Source organism: Equus asinus, unplaced genomic scaffold (assembly GCF_041296235.1).
Source record: "Equus asinus isolate D_3611 breed Donkey unplaced genomic scaffold, EquAss-T2T_v2 contig_583, whole genome shotgun sequence".
NCBI classification, from domain to species: domain Eukaryota; kingdom Metazoa; phylum Chordata; class Mammalia; order Perissodactyla; family Equidae; genus Equus; species Equus asinus.
This window is the reverse complement of record NW_027225275.1, coordinates 190298-210026: the sequence shown is the minus strand read 5'-3', so window position 1 is coordinate 210026 and position 19729 is coordinate 190298. Positions and strand designations below refer to the sequence as shown.

The 19729-nt window shown below is 38.5% G+C and overlaps 1 pseudogene; it reads left to right on the top strand.

Moving 5' to 3' along the window:
* LOC139044072 (sodium/hydrogen exchanger 9B2-like) overlaps positions 1-17912 on the top strand; it is a 52077-nt pseudogene extending 34165 nt beyond the window's left edge.
* The last annotated feature ends 1817 nt before the right edge of the window (positions 17913-19729 follow it).

Genomic DNA, 19729 nt, shown 5'->3' with positions numbered 1-19729 from the left:
GCTCTAAAATGTCACGGGAAAACATTCTGGAACACTCCCTCAGAGCCATGTGAAGGACGTGATTTAGCAAATGACCCCCATTTTAAAACTGCTTGCTGCTCTGTCAGTGCTGTCTGTGAGGCTTAGGAAGACAGCTAAACCTTGAAGATGTTAATGCAGTCCTGGGATTTTCTTCTCCTATTTATATTCTGTACACTTCAGCTTGCACTGTAAAACAAATAACATGAATTCCAAACTAATAGGATATGCAAGTCTTATTTTTATTTTCATTTTTTTGAGGAAAGATTAGCCCTGAGCTAACATCTGCTGCCAATCCTCCTCTTTTTGCTGAGGAACACTGGCCCTGAGCTAACATCCGTACCCATCTTCCTCTACTTTATATGTGGGACGCCTGCCACAGCATGGCTGGACAAGCAGTGCATAGGTTGCACCTGGGATCCGAACTGGCCAACCATGGGCCGCCGAAGTGGAACGTGCGAGCTTAACCACTGCGCCACCCAGCCAGCCCCGCAAGTCTTATTTTTTTAATTAATTTATTTTTTATTTTTATTATTATTCATAATACTCAACTAAATCAAGATATAAAATGGTTCTTTGGGCCCACGGTTTTAGTGTCAAAATACCTTAGATTCTAATACTATCAAATAGATAGACCTTAACATTTCATTAAAATATAGTCTCTTTCTCACCGAGTAGATTGAAGTTCTTTACTGTACATAGTGATTCTTAATGAGAAACAAAGGCTTGTTTGTTTTCCTTTACCCTCTTTAGTCTCTTCTGATAGGTAAACATATAAAAACCTTTTCTTTTCTAAAAGAATTGGTGTTATTTTGAGATTTCAGAGCATTTTGAATGGAATTCAAATCTTAACTGAAGTAAAACTTTAATTAAGAAAATTAATGTTTGCATTATCAGAATGTATGTTGATTTGAATTTTTATTGTGCTGCAAAAAAACTCCAAGTAAAATAGTCTGTAAAAGATTTTATGAATGCATAAAAGAAAATTCAAGGATTTTCTAATTATGCAACAAAGTACAAAGAAAAATGATGGCTTACATTTTGTTGCTTACTGTGTATAAAATGACAGGTGAGTTGAGTAAAGTCCCGCTGTGCTCATCAGGGCAGCGACTATCTACATGCAGCTCCAGCAGACACAGGACATTTCCAGAGACAGTACAGACATAGAAATTTCCAGCATCACTGATCGTTCTGTTGGGAAGCGCTGATCTAGTGCAATCCACACAATAACCCATGAAGAGAATACCTTTAATATGACCATTTCACTGCTGAGGCTCAGGGAGAGATGACTTAAACAAGGTCACGTAGCTAGAACGCCGTAGAGCTGGGTATGAACTCAGTTCATCCACTGCCAGGGCCTGTGCGCTTCCAGTCGAACCCTTCTAAGGACCTGCTGCCTTCTAAAGCAATCAAGAAGTTTAAAGGCTGAACAGGGACAAGTAACGAAAGAGAGGAGCACATTGCTTAGATTTTAAAAATCAACACCACAGACTCCTCTCAGTCTACAGCCACCTAGAGTTTCTTGGTATTCAAAGATTTAGAAAGAAGAACTGGAGAGCATCACATTAAAGAGTAAATAGAGAACCTAAAAATAATAGAGATATCATATCTTTAAGCTTCACAAAAACCCCATGATGTAACTGCTTTCAAGGAGGAGGAAACAAAGCTTGGAGAGGCTAAGTAATATGGCCACTGCATAGCCAATGGTGGGAAAGAGCTTGCATTTTAACCCTAATTTGTCCACTTCCAAAGCCCACACACTCTTTTCTGCTGCTCCGTTCAGCCCTGCGGACTTCTGCGTCAATGACTTCAGAGGAGGCTCACTGAGGTTCCTGAACGGGGAAGCTGCGTTTGTACACATGCTAACTCTACTTTTGTTAAGGAAAAGAAAGTAAATGTTATGTCATGCATTTATGTGCACAGATACAGACATTTTTATTTTCTACTAAGTCCTGAATATGGAAAAATCAATAATTAAAAATCAGTTCTATGAAATAATTGAGCTAATCCACGTTTTTTCTCCTCAAGGACAAACTTGTATGGAAGCGGGCGTGCCTTGTTTTGGGGCTGTCTGTGCTGTCGGTGTTCAGCAGTGTGTATCTTGGTTTCCCTGGGTCAGGAGGACTGTGTACGTTGCTCATGGCTTTCCTTGCAGGCATGGGATGGAGCAGTGAAAAGGTGAATTTCATTTTAAGTTCTTCTTCTCATGACTACTTTCTGATTAGATTAGTTTTTTTCCAGATACTTTCATAATATCAAGTTAATAAAATTAATCATAAGAGCTATTTTCTGTACATATACAAACGTATGCCCAAATGCACACATACACTTCCTTTTTTCCTGTTACATACCAATCTATAACTTGATGTTTTTACTTAAAATGTATCATGGTCATATTTCCATGATGCCTCCCTTATTCTTTGTAAGGGTTGCAGAGTATTGCATTGTATAGCTGTACTGTACTTTATTTAACCAGTTTCCTGCCTAAATTTAATTTAACAGACATTTAAATTGTTTCTAATTTTCTGCCAAGACAAAAAGTGCATCAATAAAATATCCTTGCATATACCACTAAGACACTATCAAGTCTAAGAAGCACCATTATTTTACATGCCACCAAGAGAGAAAAAGAATGCTGCCAATTAAACTATGACATCACTTCCTAATTTCAGAAATGAAAAAGTGTGTTTCTTAAAATCAACAAAATATAGCATATCTTTGAGTGTATCTATAGGATTAATTTCTAGAAATAGGATTTCTCTATGAAAGAGTATGCACATTGATACTTTTGATAGTATCAATTTGCCCTTTTTTTAACGTATGCTTTTTAAAAATTTTTTGGTGAGGAAGATTGGCCCTGAGCTAACAGCTATTGCCAATCTTCCTCTTTTTTTCCTCCCCAAAGCCCCAGTACGTAGTTGTATATCCTAGTTGTAGGTCATTCTAGTTCTTCTATGTGGGACGCCGCCACAACATGGCCTGACAAGCGGTGTGTAGTAGGTCTGTGCCCAGGATCCAAACTGGTGAACCCAGGCCGCCAAAGCAGAGTGCACGAACTTAACCACTCAGCCATGCAGCCAGCCCCTTGAGTTGCCCTCTTAAACAGCAGTACCAATTTATATTCCCACCAACAGTTTGTGAAAGGATCTGTTTTTCTGATCTGTGTACTTTCAATCTTTAGATATTTTGCTAATCTGACAGGTGAAAAATGTTTCTCATTATTGATCTGATTTGTATTTCTTTACAAGTGGAGCTAATCATCTTGTCATATATTTACTAGCCAGTTTATTCAAAAGCCTGTGCCCATTTTTTATGATTGTCTGTTTTTCTTACTGACTTTCAAGATCATTAAAATTATTCATTTCCTTTATGTGTATTATGGAAATTAGCTGGTTGCCATTTATTTAATTTCAAGGTACATTTTTATGGATTTGAACTTGAGAGGATCATATACTATTCTGCTTCATGAAGAAATTAGATGTGGGTGACCTAAACTAAATACACATATATCATTTGGGAAAACCAAAGACAACTGTTGAAAATAATTCAGCTTAAAATAATACTACATGAAAAATATATGTTGATTATCAGTCCTGAGGTTGGGTGTGCAGTGCCCTGCAGGTGAGCGGTCTCTGCAGAGGTCTGTAGAGGCAGGGCTTCACTGTGGGCACATGGCACTCCGTTGGAGGCTTTCACTCTCGGGAGGCAAGACATGTGCAGTTGGGCATCCCTTTGCTGTAGAGGAGGGTGGATTGGTGGGGCTGCCTGGAGCCTTGTGTAGATAAGGGACTGAGGCCCCAGGAAAGCAGGCCGCAGTGGATTGGGCTTTGCAGGCAAGGAGCAAGGCTCTGCAGAGCCCTGCTGCAGGCACTGCATGGGCCCAGGGCTGCTGCGTCCTCCTGGGGAGGCTTGGCTGTAAGGCTTATTTCAGGTCTACTTTTTTTTCCTTAGCAGCACCCGTATTATTAAATTCTCCTTTGTGATTTCACGTAACTTAACATCTGACAAGAGGAAAGCTAAAACATAAACTTCCCAGTATAAATTGGGTCCTCTTATCATCCCTCATCTCTTGTAAACATTTGCTCTTGTCAAAATTTGCTTTTCCGTGGCTTCACTTTCCTTGCAGGCCGAGGCAGGTGATCACACATTGCTGTTCAGTCTCGGGTCTGATCTCGGCTCCCTGGCTCCTCGCTGAGCGCTCACTGCTGAGTGCCTTCCATCCTGCCTGGGCTGCTGACCAGCGCACTGCTCTTGGAGCACTCTGGCCCCCTTGTCCGGGACAGAGCTCGCAGTCTTCACTCCGTGAAGGCATGCCACTGTGTGTGCACTGTGACCCTTGTCGAGCATCTGGGAGCTTGCCTGACATTAGCATTTTACAAACTGTCCCTTCACTTTTGAATGGTAACCTTTTTTAGCATTTAAAAAAATAAATTACCAAAGAGAATATTGTTTAGAATAAAGTTTATTTGATTTCTGAGTATGAAAGCGGTATATGCTTATTGTAGAACTTTGAAAAATTTTTTAAAAGTCAGATAAAAGGAAAGAAAAAATGATTTGTAATTTCTCCACCTAAAGCCAACAGCTCTGTAAACTATTTTGGTTTATTTCCTTTCATTTATTCAACAGGAAAATTCTCAAATATGCTTGTAGTAAGTTTCTTCAAATTGAATTTTATAGGTAAATGCTTTCTGTTGTCACTTGTTTAAAAGTCTTCAAAAATTACAACCAACTCATTATATTATACTGTCATGGGTGAAAAGAGGGAAGAGAATTAATCAATTTTTATTGCCACTCCGTATGGCCCTGTGCTAGCCAGTGAGGGGATATTCTCATTTATTCTCATCAAAAAAACCTTTGAAAAAATATTACCATTTACATTTTATAGAGACTGTAAGTCAGAAGGACTTAAATAACATGTCCAAGGTCACAAAATTAGAAAGTGGCACTGGGATTTAACTCAGGTTTATCGACTCCAAAGTGACCAGAATATACCATCATTGTGCAGGGCACGTTTTTATGTTTCGACATCTATTCGAATAACATATAGCAAGTGTATTAAAAACATTATACTTCCAAACTTTGCAATTTCAGATTGTTTGTAAATTAATAAATGATAGGATAAAAAATAAACAGTGAAAAGGAACCATATCATTTGGAATAGAACATAAAAGAGTAGTTTTAGCAACAGACGTCGAGGGGAAGACGGGTGCCCACCGCAAGTGGACGTGAGCCACTCGCGCAGAAGACAAGGGAGGGGGCCCGGCCAGTTCCGGTTACACGATTCTTCAGAAAACGAGGATGTGAGTCATGTAGAAAAGACCGTTATAAACCAAACAAATCATCTGTTTTTCTGCATTTGCCATAACTTTGCCTGAATTGCCAGCAGCCTGGCTGATTACATAGAAGATCAATGTAATCCCAAAACCCGGAGAGAGAACTGACAGCTTTTTTTTTCATATTTACCTCTGGTTAATCTCCTATGTATGTCTCTTTACACACACACACACACACACACACACACACACACGTGGATGCACCATAAGCTTTTTAAAACCAGTCTCTGCTATTTTAAATTATGCTGAAATCCAATATCGTTTCCTTAGGGCAGATTCTTAATGCTAAATTTTTTGGGTCAAATAACATGAACATTTTTAGGTTTTTGACACGTATTACCAAACTGGTTGCTTTCTAGAGTTGTATCCATTTACTTTTCCACCAGTAATATGTGAGGTACCTATATCATTACATCGTCATCAGCTTAGAATAATGTTTATCCAACTTTAGCACCACCTGGAAGTCTTGTTAAATTGGACTTGTGGACCCCACTCCCGAATTTCTGATTTAGTTAGACTACGGTGGGGCCTGAGAATGTGTACTTCTGATCAGTTACCAGGTGATGCTGATGCTGCTTCCCTGGGGACCACACTTTGTGAAACACTGCCTTAGAATATTATTGTTTTTAATTTTTATCCTTACTGATAGTCAAAAGTGGTATCTTTTTTTGTTTTATGCCTCCTTGCTTAACAATAAAATTGAATGCTTTTTCATATATTTAGCTATTTGTATTTTTTCTTTTTCTTTGATAGGTTTTTTGTCCATTATCTCCTAAAGTTGAATGTACTGATTATATATACGATATTAGCCCTTTGTGCCTTTTTTTATTGTTCATTTTTAACACACAAATATCTTATAGTTTCACGTGGTCCGATCTATCAATCTCTTATTATGACCTTTCCTCAGTTTATTTTTTCTTAAAGATTCCTTTCCTAGTGAAATCTTACCTATGTTATCTCATTTATTCTTTGCAATAACCTTGAGAGGTAGATATGAGACCCATTTTACAAATGAGGATACCAAGGCCTAGAGATAGTAGATAGAGTGCCTAAGGTCACCAAGCTAATAAGTGGCAGAGCCAGGATGAAAACACACTGTTTGAGTATATGAAAATGATTTCCTAAAGACAGGGTAAAAAAACCTTCATTGAATCACTTATATGGCAGACACTCTCCATATCTTTTCTAATTTAGTACTCAGGCAAGTCCCTACTTCTGGAGGCACCAAATCAATGAGTCCAGGTTTTGGACTGCTTTTCCTCCTTGTTCCATGGTGTAGCATAGGGTCTGAGCACTCAGACTTCCTGGATTAAGCTCAGCCCTACACCTGAGTAGCTGTATGCCCATGTACAAAGTATCTGACTTCTCAGTCTTCGATTTCCATATCTCTCAAGTGGGGAATGATAATAGCAACAACTTCATAGAGTGGAGGATTAAGTGAAATAATCTATATAAGGCAAAGTGCTTAGTCAGAACACACTAATAATTTTTATGACTATCTCTGAGCAGCACAATGTAATAAAAAGAGCATAAAATTTAATCTATGGAAATTGGGATTCCAGTCCCAGAGATTCTACTGTCTAGATGTGTAATCCCAAGCAAGTCACTTACCTTCTCTAATACTCAGTTTCCTCAACTGTACACTGAAAAAAATAATAATAATCACTAAAGAATTATTGTGGCTATTATGTGGGAAAATGGAAATAAAACACTTGTAAACTCAGTGCTGTAGCTATATTGTTGTTGAATTATGCTTTGACAAGCTACAATATTTTATAAAATTTTGTTTGCGCCTGTAGTTTTCTGACATTATCTCATACTTTCCTGCTTGGTTTTCCTTATAATCTTGCCATTATTGTATTCAAATGCACTCACTTTTTTAAGGCCTTTTTCATCTATATTTTTCATCTGTTTTCAAATGCAGTGCTTCTTCTGATGACTTTAACAGCTACAGGATGTTTTTCTTGATATATTTTCAATCTTCTGAATCTTGAAATCTTCTCTCTAAGAAGAGAAGTGTCAGCTTAAGTAGATATTTAACTCATGATGAAACTTCTGTTTCTCTTAACTTTCTCTTTTTGTCCATAATGGAAAGTGATTTCCATTGTTGAAGATTCTTACTAATGGTGCATACAGATAGGTAAAGTGGCCTTAACTTTCAGTGGACACCACAGTCTTCATTCCTCTGAACTCATGTCTTCTTTTGTACTTAGCCTATTTGATGACTCCTTTTTCTTTCTTTTTTTTTTCCTGAGGAAGATTCACCCTGAGCTAATATCCATTGCCAATCTTCTTCTTTTTATTTTTGCTTGGGGAAGATTGTCACTGAGCTAACATCTGCACCAGTCTTCCTCTACTTTGTATGTGGGTCACCACCACAGCATGGCTGATGAATGGTGTAGGTCCACGCCTGGGATCTGAACCTGCAAACCTGGGCCACCAAAGTGGAGTGTGCCAAACTTAACTACCACACCACGGGGCCAGCCCCTCTATTTTCTTTATAAACAGATTCATTTTAGTTTTGAAGTTACAAAAAAACCCACAAGAAGGTACATTGTGGCTCCTCTCTCATCTTTAAGTTTTACAATATATAGGGCCATGTCTGATATTAAATTAGTCTACAGTATTACAATCAAAAACCAAATCGTGGGGCCAGCCCTGGTGGTCTAGTGATTAAGTTCAGCATGCTCCGCTTTGGTGGTCTGGGTTCAGTTCCCAGGCACAGATGTACACCACTTGTCTATCAGTGGCCATGCTGTGACAGCAGCTCACATACAAAATAGAGGAAGACTGGCAACTGATGTTGGCTCAGGGCGAATCTTCCTCAGCGAGAAAAAAAAAAAAAACCAAATTGTGGCCTTTGTCCAAGTTTAGAAATAAAAACAATTTGATAGAGAAAACTCAATATGCCTCTGCCTTCATTGGAGTTCTCAGTACATGAAATACTTTCGAGGACTTCTGTTAAGCCATTAGTCATGGCAACAGAAGGCTAAGTAACCTAAAATTAATAGAGTTGATTTTTGTTCTTTACAACTATGGATATCAGCTAAAGTCTGAACTTTAGCTATGATATACTCTAAAAACTAAATTAAAAAGTAAAATTTAAAGATATGTAGAAGGGTGGCATCTGGACCTTAGTTTGGCAGACGATTCACTGTCATTAAGTGATAAAGGATCTTGGACGTTATCTAATGTAAACCTCTCATTTTACAAATGAGGAAAATTAGGTGCTGAGAGGCGAGTGGCTTGCAGTTGGTGTGTGGCAGAATTTGAACCTCAGTCATGATCTGATTCCTTACGATGTGAAAACATAACTTTATAATGATATAGGAATAGAACTATATAAATAAATCAACCAACCCCTCATATACGGTGTCTTTAAACATTTATAAACTAAGAGGAAATAGAATCTTCACCTTAATAAACATACCAGAAATAACAAAAATTAAGAAAATAGGGAAACGAGGTAATCCTCCTTTGTCAAACTGCTGAGTACGTAAATGAAAGTATAGATCCTTAGATGTGTAAAAATGGTAAAAAAATGTTAAAATGTCGTTCAAAAACATAGATTCTTATTAGTTGATTGAAAAAATCTGTTAAATGTAAATTCTTAGACACTGTTAAGGGTACTGCTAAATTGCCCTACAAAAAAAGCATTATCAATTTGCTCTCCTACCAATTGCTTAGTTTCCTTACAGTCTTATAAATACTAGACATTATTAAAACTTTTTAGTGTTTTTTTCCAATATGATGGCTCCCCCCCCAAAAAAATATATGGTATATCATTTTAATTTGTGTTTCTCTGATTACTGAGTTTTAGTATCTCATGTTTTTTGGCCCTTGTGTTTCTTCTGGTACAAATTACTTGTGTGTATGCCTTGCCCATTTTTCGATTAGGTTCTATGTCTTTTTCTTATTGATTGGATATTGCTCCTTATTCTGTTACACATGGTACAGATATTTTCCCCTGGTTTGTCACCTATCCTTTTTTATGGTTTCTTTTGCCACAAAATATTTTCGTTTTATTCTAGTCAATTATGTCAATCTTTTCCAAGGGTTTTTGTATTGTGTGTCATAAAGTTAGTACTTATATCAATTAGGGTCTTAGAAGGAATGAGAAACCATATAGTAACTGGAATAGGGAAAGCTTATTATTAACCATACTAGGGATTGTCTTGTAAGATGTAAAGAGGCCCCTAAAGAATATAGGAATAGCAGCTATAAACCCCTAGGGCTGAGATGCAGCATCCGCTTCCACCTCCCCACCCCACCCCACCTACTTCGGCACCCAGGGCTGAGAATCCAAGCCTTGTTAGAGCCTTGGTTCACTGGATGGCAGAGAAGTCACCATGGTACCCTGCCTGCAGAAGTTGCTGGAAATCTACCCTCTAAAGGTGTATGGGGTGGTATGTTGCCCAGGGCAGTTGGCTATGAAATCACCCGAGGAGGAGGCTGGGGGCAGCTGCTGACCGCTGAGTGCTGCTGGCCGCCATACACCCTAGGAGCCTGGCTCTGGAGAAGCCACCCGGGCTGCAGGACCCGGTGCGGAAGCATCCTGCTAGGAGGAGCCACCGAACCAGACGAGCGCCTTCCTCTTGGAGTAGCTCTTGGGCGCCCTCTAGTGGCAAAATTTAATATGGTCCAGCTAGCAAAGGGGAAAGACTTAAAAGGGTCCAGCTCCATCTTCTTTTTTTTTTTTTTTTGAGATTTTATTTTTCCCAAGCCCCCCGGTACATAGTTGTGTGTTTTTAGTTGTGGGTCCTTCCAGTTGTGGCATGCGGGATGCCACCCCAGCATGGCTTGTTGAGCAGCGCCACGTCCACATCCAGAAATCGAACTGGCGAAACCCGCGGCCGCCAAAGCAGAGCGCGCGAACTTAACTACTCGGCCACTGGGCCAGCCCCTGGCTCCATCTTCTGCAGAGCAACAATTGAAAGGAGGATTTGGAGCCGAGGGGCAGTAAGTTAATAACTGGCACAGCACTTCACTATACCGGAATTTTATTTTTGTGCATGATTTGAGATAGTCATAAACAGTATTCTTTTATAATAAAATAAAATTGGAAACAACTTAAAGGTCTATTAATAAAGAAATGGTTGAATAAACTATGGTACTTCCATATCATACATTATTATGCAGCAATAAGGTGCATTTCTAGATATATGTATAAATATTACAAGATCTTTTAATCATATTGTTGAGTGAAAATTAACTATAAAGTAATACTAAGTATTATGGACACACACATCATGTATTCAGAAGTCGAAGTCCTCCTGAGATGACTTGATGAGATTCTTTATAGTTAACATCCTTTTGCAAACCAACACCAACGCACCTTATGTAATACCTTAACTGTTAGAAGTATCTTTATGCAATTTTTTGCTGTATTCTAGCTACCTTCTTATTTATAGATGCCACATAGATAAAGCCTATCTCAGGTCAAATTGACTCAGATTTCAAATTAGTAAAATTCTTAGATCTTCTAACTTCACATAATAAAAATCCCTGTATGTGTATGTGTGTTTCTTTTAGGCAGAGGTTGAAAAGATTATTGCAGTGGCCTGGGATATCTTCCAGCCCCTTCTCTTTGGACTGATTGGAGCAGAGGTATCTATTGCATCTCTCAGACCAGAAACTGTGGGTGAGAATTTCAAAGTAGTGTTTTTGCTAAAATCAACTTTTTATATTCAGTTGTAGTATCTGTAGTAGGTTTATATTTGGTGGTTCCCATTGTCACAATTATATAAAAAGTTAATACTGATCTTTTAAGCAGTTGGTTAGAAAAGAATGTTTGTCAATCTAAGACAGTAAATTTTATGCCTTCAATATTGTTGCTTGTAAAGAAAAGTGTCGCTCTTAACTACTATCAAGAAAATGCAGGCCTTAAAATTTTTTTCCAACGATAAGAATGTTCATCTAGGCTTGTCCTGATCAAGGGCCAGAATTTTAAAGATAATTAGGCAGTTCTATAATATGTATCCATGGGATAGAAATGTTTGTTCATTCATTCTTTTATTCATTCATACATTCAAAAGCCATCATATTAAAACTGTTGACTTTTAGTACCATACTCAAAAATTAATTTGTACACGTATACAGATGGTCCCCGACTGACGATGGTTTGACTTAGGATTTTTTGACTTTACCATGGTATGAAAGTGATATGCAGTCATTAGAAACCATACTTCGAATTTTGAATTTTGATCTTTTCCCCGGCTAGCGATATGCCATATGATCCTTTCTCGAGATGCTGGGCAGCCGCCAGTGAGCTGCAGCTCTAGTCACCACAGGATCATGAGGGCAAACGACCCATACACTTCTACCCTTTCTGTTTCTCAGTTTCAGTAAGTATTCAAGAAATTACATAAGATAGTGAACATTTTATTATCAAATAGGCTTTGTATTGGATGATTGCCTAACTGTAGGCTAATGTAAGTGTTCCTAGTACATTTAAGGTAGGCTAGGCTAAGGTATGATATTTGGTAGGTTAGGTGTATTAAATGCATTTTTTTCTTTTTCTTTCTTTCTTTCTTTCTTTTGGTGAGGAAGATTGGCCCTGAGCTAACATCTGTTGCCAATCTTCCTCTTTTTGCTTGAGGAAGATTGTCGCTGAGCTAACACCTGTGCCAGTCTTCTTCTAATTTGTATGTGGGATACCGCCACGGCATGACTTGAGAGCGGTGCTAGGTCCACACCTGGGATCCAAGCCTGGGAACCCTGGGCTGCTGAAGCGGCAGGTGCGAACTTAACCACTATGCCACCAGGCCAGCCCAAAGTGTATTTTTGACTTACAATATTTTGACTTAAAGTTGACTTTCAACTTATGATTGGTTTATCAGGATGTAACCCCATCGTACATCAAGAAAGACCTGTACTCATTATTTCCTTCTTTTCTTGCATCACAGTATTATTCCGTCCATACTAGGGATCCCATCCCTGCCACCTCCTTCTAGATCTCACACAGAGTCTCCCCTTTTTCTGACACATCTTCAGATATCCTTGTCACAGCTTTCTCTTCTGCAGAATTGAAACAGATTTTAATCTCTCCTATCTTAAAATAGTATCTTTCTATTCTGACGCATGTGACAACATAGATGAACCTGAGGACATTACACTGGGTAAGATAAGCCAGTTACAGAAAGACAAATCCCGCATGATCCCACTCCTGTGAGGCATCCAGAGGAGTCAAATTCATAAGGACAGAAAGGAGAGCGGTGGCTGCCAGGGTTTAGGCGGGGAAATGGGGACTTGCTGTTTAATGGGTGTAGAGTTTCAGCTTTGCAAGATGAAAATGTTCTGGAGATTGGTTGCACAAAAATGTGAGTGTTTAACTTAATGCTGCTGAACTGTACACTTAAAAATTGTTAAGATGGTAAATTTTACGTGTATTTTACCACAGTCAAAATTTGAATAAATATATATACATATATATATATATATCCCTTCTTCATTTCACTTCCCCCCTCACCTACCACTCTCTCTCTCTCTTCCTCTTTTCAAACTTTTCTAAAGAGGTAACTGTGTCCCCCTTTTCCATTTCAACTCTCATGCCCTCCCTCAGAACATTTCAGCCCAGCTTCTGCCCCATTCCACAACCAGCCCCGCCCTCACCACGGTCGTATTGCTGGATACACGAAATACGTGTTAGTCTTGACTTGACTTGATCTCTCAGCAGCATTGGACGCTATTGACCTCTTTACAACACTTTTTACGTTGAATTTTTACATTTTCCAGTGCCCTCTGAGTCTTCCTTTACACTATATATGGCTTAAGTGCTGCTCTTCCTCCAAGTTCTTTCAAAAGATTTCTACACTTCACGCTGGGTATCATTTCTCTGAGCTCAGCTACACTCAGTGGCTTCGATTATAAACTATGTAATTGCAAAATCTTTATCTCGAATTCAACATAGCCAGTTGCTGCTTGGACATCACCACTTGTAAATCCCACAAAACTTGAGGCTCAGTGTGTCCAAGGCTTCCTCATCATCCTCCCCAGACTGCTCCCTCCTGGGAATGGGATCGTCCCTTTTGTATCTTGTACTTAAGGCAACAAATACTTTTGAAAATCTACCACGCTGGGAAAAATACCCTCCAATAAAGAGCCACAGAACCTTTTCATAAAGAAACCATGTTGCAGATTCACAATAGAGCATCAAGCAATGTCTGTCTGGTGTTTTACCAGCCTCTTGAACTTGAGAAAGTTATTTATCCTTTCTGATCTTCATTTTTTTTCAACTGTAAAGTGAGAATAATTACTCCACAGGTTGTAAAGACTAAGTAAAGAGATGCATTTAAAGCTTAATACAGAACCTAGCACAGAGCAAGCACTCAACAAATGTTACTTTTTCAAAAACCACCCTATTACCTAGTACTCACCTTAGCTTTGCCTTTCTCAGGTCCGGTAGCTTGCCTTGCCCTAGTCACAATCTCTTATTTTGCAAATCAGAATGAACTTACCTTTATCAGCAAAGGATTCTGAAGGACTGAACGAAGTAGCTGTACACATCAGCCAGGGTGATGGGCAGTCAGTGCACACACCAGTATGGGGAAACAGGTGTAGAAGCCAGTGTCTATTCTGACTGGTCAGTGCCCAGCCAGCTCTCTTCTGACTGCCTGATTGCCTCCATACTTGCTGATAAATATTTTGAATATCACCTCTGGTCTTATCCTCTGTAAAGAATTCTCAACCACTTTGATGAAAATATTAAGTTTTTTCTCTTCTGCGCCCTCTTACCGGTATATTTACACTGCACTCACCTTTTGGTTCTTTATGTTTCTGTCTTCCTCTGACTTTGGAGTTCATGGAGGCAAAGTCTGTACGTTATGCGTGTTTGGGTATCAGAACCTAGTCCAAATTCTGTTATGCGTAGTTATAGTTTAATAAATTCTTGTTAAATAAACACATGGGAAAAAGTGTGGTTCTTGCTATAAAGCATAAGATAAATAACATTCAAATCTCCTTTGTGGAAATTCAAATATATTTAGTTAATTTCTGGCTTTAATTTAGGGCAAATACCTTCTTTTAAACAAATGGTCTGATTGATCCTTAATATTGATGTTTTGACAAATTATGCCTAATCATTTTTGTCTTTTTAATTTTTTAATGTTTTTAGATTATTTCTGTTGATAGAATTTTGAATCAATAATCAGGAGATTCCATTTCTTCCCCAGTATTTCGTTATGTCTAAAAATTGAGTATTTCTTACAGGCCTTTGTGTTGCCACCCTGGGTATTGCAGTACTGATACGAATTTTGACTACATTTCTGATGGTGTGTTTTGCTGGTTTTAACATAAAGGAAAAGATATTTATTTCATTTGCATGGCTTCCAAAGGCCACAGTCCAGGTAATGATGGATCTTAACTCCTATTTCAATATGATCCCTTAAAATTTTGAATAAGAGGGCTTGTCCAAATTTGGTGAACAAAAGTAACTAAAGTTTGATTTATGAAAAGAATTTTTACTAATCTACTCTAAAAGTTTTATTTTTGGTATGCTGATTCCTTTAATATGATGGCTCATTTAAATTTCTTTAGATCTCCAGGGTACAACTGAAAATCCAATAAATCCCTATGTTACTAGAAAGCAGTAGTAGAGGGAGGGAAGAGTTTGAATTTTCATCAGTCAGAGCTCTCTGAATCACCTAGAGATTTTTCGTTTTGATGTCTTCTAAGAAGAGAGTGAAACAGAAATAGCGCGGCCCATGTTAGTGTTTGGAAATACTTCACTGTCAATATGATTGATGATCAGTTATGCTCAACCTCGGTCTTTATATATAATGGAGAAAGATTTATTGAGAAACAACTCAGAAAATGCTTTATTGATTTCCTAGATTATTAGTTAATATTAAATTTTTCAAACTAGCTGTACTTCCTGTCAGTTGTCTCAATCACATGACCCAAAATTTGTGCACTCTAACAAGGCACTAACAGGTGCTTGAAATTATTGACCATGCATTTGGTAGAATACCTATAATTGCTAATTAAATTAGAACTGTATAGATTATCATTTGTTGCAAATAGCCCTGATTGTATTGTATATTTTCAGACTAATTATAGCAAACAAGATCTAACTGTTGCATCCTTGATTATTTTGCAATTATTTAAATATGTAAATTTCTATTTCATGAGATGAAAATCAGATATTTTTAATTTAGGAAACTTTGAGGGTTGTGTATGCTCTGTAACTATATGCCAGATTTGGTGTGGCTATAGGTTTGGGCATTATCCCAGAGAAGTTTTTTTTTCATCAGACTTTGAAAGATGTCTGGGACATAATGGCTAAGAATACTGTGAGGTTTATATGGTACAATAAGTGGAATAGTTTCTCCCTCAGTGTCTCCAGCTTCTACACTACTTCTGGTAACTTTATTAGGTAACTATCAAAATAATTACTCTAGTAGCTTTGGTTTGAAAGATTTGTTTCTAAAGGTTAAAATTTGAAAGACAGCACTTTCCTGCTGTCAAAGCAAATTTATAATAAGGAGAAATTATCTTGGATGTGGTGAATAATGTATGTACTGTGAAGCAAGTATTGTATGGAATTTTCTTTTTTCTTCTTTTGCCACTGCCTAAGAAACAAGACTTTCTTGTATGCTTTTTTCCATATTAGTGTTCTTCAAACTTTTTGGTCCATGACCTGCTGTAAGAAATATATTTTAAATCACAATATATTTTAAATCAGCATACCTACAAACCTCAAAACATACACACACAACGGAGAACTGAAAGAGAAATATACATTGTAATGAGTGCAGTTCTTGCCAAGAATTCTTGAAATGTTGAATTAGTTATGGTACAAGGAACCTGAAATAACAAAGAGCCCTCACATACAGGGACTAAGTGAGATAGATTTTTCCTTCTCTCCCACCAGCAGTCCAGCATGGACACTCCAGAGCTGGCAGGGTGACACTGTCCTCAGCATGTGCCTTCCATCAGTTCACCATTTCTCATCAGGGGGAAGGGGAAAAAGAATGATGTGCAAGTGTCCATTTCTCTTCAGGGAACAATCCAAAAGTAGCATTTATCACTTCTGCTCACCTCTCAGTGGCCAGAACTTAGATATATAGCTTCATCTAGTTGCAAAGAAGGATGAAAAAAAGTCTTGGTTTGGACAGCAATGTGACCAGCTAACACTCAGGAGTTCTAGTTTAGAAGGGAAAAGGGGCATTCAGATATTTGTGGGCAATTAGTAGTCTCTGCCATTGTGTCTCATCCACACCAGCATTCTCTCTTCTGATTCATTGTCCTAGAGGACAACATTGTTGTGTTTTGTGGAATAAGGGAATAACCAGATTGATTAATATATTATTTTCCCAAGTGCACTAATATGGCATTTTGCCTCTAAAAGAAAATGAAGGTTTTCATAATACTTCCCAGTAGACAAATTTTAAATAAAACATTTCACCAAGACCTAAGGCAAAGAGTTCACCAAATACCTAATAAGATTACCTTCAAGTTTTGACAGTGCCTACCACTTTCAGGTTTCTTTATGTTTAACAATTAGTTTAGCTCTATAGCAATACATATTCTTATGTTTTTTCATTTAAAACTTTGCCATCTTCCAGTAAGTATCACTAAACTTTTTTTAAAAGATTGGTATCTGAGCTAACATCTGCTGCCAATCTTCTTTTTTCTTCTTCTTCTTCTCCCCAAAGCCCCTCAGTACACAGTTGTGCATTCTAGTTGTGAGTGCCTCTGGTTGCGCTATGTGGGACGCCGCCTCAGCATGGCCTGATGAGCGGTACCATGTCCACCCCCAAACTAGCAAAACTCTCAGCCGCTGAAGTGGAATATGCAAACTTAACCACTCGGCCACAGGGCTCACTGCACTTTTTCATCTTGTTCTTTTTTAATTCCAGATTCCTGAAGATAAAAGAGTGAGATGACCAGTGACTTTCTTTACTCATAAGGAATTTAGTATACAGAATCGTCTTATAGTCAATTATATCATGAGGCTGTATTTACCTTGTGTTTTGAAATATATTTGCCTGATATTTTTGTAACCCTGCCTTCTGCAACTAAGTACATATGAATCACCATCCCTTCCCCATGCCAGGGCAGGAGAATTTTCAGAATACCAAAACCAATTGCAGTACACTTTGAAAGAAAGAACTTTCTTAGTTGAACAAAAGAACAAGCAGTTTGTTTTTGCAAATGATAAAATAATTCACCTTTTTTCTATGTGCCTGTCTTATATGCCTGTGTCCAACTTTACCATTAAACTTTTACAGGCTGCAATAGGATCCGTGGCCTTGGACACAGCAAGGTCACATGGAGAGAAACAATTAGAAGAATATGGAATGGATGTGTTGACAGTGGCATTTTTGTCCATCCTCATCACAGCCCCAATTGGAAGTCTCCTCATTGGTTTGCTGGGCCCCAGGCTTCTCCAGAAAGCTGCACATCAAAATAATGATGGAGAAGTTCGAGGAGAGCCCTCTGAAGAAGTTTAGAGGTGAAAAGAGAGAATGCTAAATATATGATTAGAAAGCTGTACCAGAGGCTGCTTTTATCAAGATAGATATTGAAATATATAATATTTAAGCTTAAAATGTAACAGAACTTAAAGTGTGGTTATTTCTTTAAACAGCATTTTCAGCCATTACCCTTTCCATGTAGGTGGTAATGTTCTACATTTCTAGCCTGATTTCTCTATCTTCTTCTTTTTGCTTCAAACACTCCATCATTATCTTAATCTGTGTGGGGAGAAATACTCTTTAATGTACTACCACGATATCAGATTAACAGGGGAAAGACCGAGTTCGGTGTGGCGTTCTGCTGGCCAACAGCTCGCTCTGAGTGACTGTTGCCGCCACAGTTTTATGATGCGTGGCCACCTAGCCTCTCATGCCTTGAGTTGTTTTTGGATCCTCTTTTCTTTTTAAATACATTGTAATCTCTCATCAGTTTCTCCCCTCGCTTTCCCTGTTAATCTGCCTCTTCTCCATTTCTGCCCCTCTTACTACCTTTCTGTGAAGTATTGTAACTGATTGGCCCCACCAAAATTTTTATGTACACAAAGTATCTTCATTGGCTCTTCCTCTTGCACCTATTTGGATGACAAAAGCCCTCATTCAACTTCCTGCCTGGCTCCACAGAGTCCCCCACTTCAGTGGCCCCTCTGAGTTTGCCTCCCGCTAAGACGTGCCCTGGTCTAGCCCTTTCTTAGTTGTTTCTTGTGACCCACGTCTTCAGGCTCTTCCTGTTCTCTAGGTGACAGAGAGCCAATTTTCAAATCTATGCCACTCTCAAGAATATCATATTAATCAGGGTAAGTTAAGCTGCTATAATGAAGAAACAAGAAATACAGTACTTAAAAGAAAATGGAAATTTATTTACCTCTCATGAAACTGGCTGCCTGGTCGATGCTGACAGGGTTACTCTGCTCATGAGGTCTACTGAGATTTGTGTCCTTTTTTTTTTCGGAGGAAGATTAGCTAACATCTGCTGCCAATCCTACTCTTTTTGCTGAGGAAGGCTGGCCCTGAGCTAACATCTGTGCCCATCTTCCTCTACTTTATATGTGGGACGCCTGCCACAGCATGGCTTGCCAAGTGGTGCCATGTCCGCACCCAGGATCCGAACCAGCGAACCCTGGGGCCGCCAAAGTGGAATGTGCGAACTTAACCGCTGCGTCACCAGGCCAGCCCCGATTTGTGTCCTTCTGTCTTGATGTTCCGCCACGCCCTAGCTTAGGACACAGGTTGGAAGTAGATCTCTCCCATGTCTCCTTTCTAGCCTTCAGGAAGAAGGAAAAAAGAAAGTCCAAGGCAAGCAATTTATTTTTAAGAAAGTTGTGAGGAAGTTAGACACATCTCTTCTCTTACCTTCTATTGGTGATAACCACACCCAGCTATGAGGAAGCTGAGAAGTGTCTGTCAATAAACATTCACATTCCTATGAAGATGGAAAGATCAGATTTGGGAGTCAGAGGTACCATTGTATTGGGTGTTACCATCACTTAGTAGCATGTTCTTGCATGTTAACAAGGGCTTTCTAAAGATAGTACCTTTGACCAAAAAACTGACTTCTGTGGCAGGAATTTCAGACGTTGTGACATGACAACAGAGATGATATTAGAAGAAAGGCTTATCTGCATAGGTCATATTTTATCCCACTTATTCAACAGACCATCTTGGCTTTTGTGTATCACCCGTAAGTTTCTCTTTAGTCTAGGTCAACTCCTGCCTAGTTGCTAGAATAATCATGTTTAAATACAGTTTACACCTTTTATCATGCTGTATACCTGAAGCGTTTATTACTTATCACTTCCCATCTAAACTCTTTAATCTAGAATTTGAAGTTGAAGCTAATCTTGAAGGAGATATTAAATACGTATTAAATGAATGAATTAGAATCTTCTGATCCCACCAAGCTGA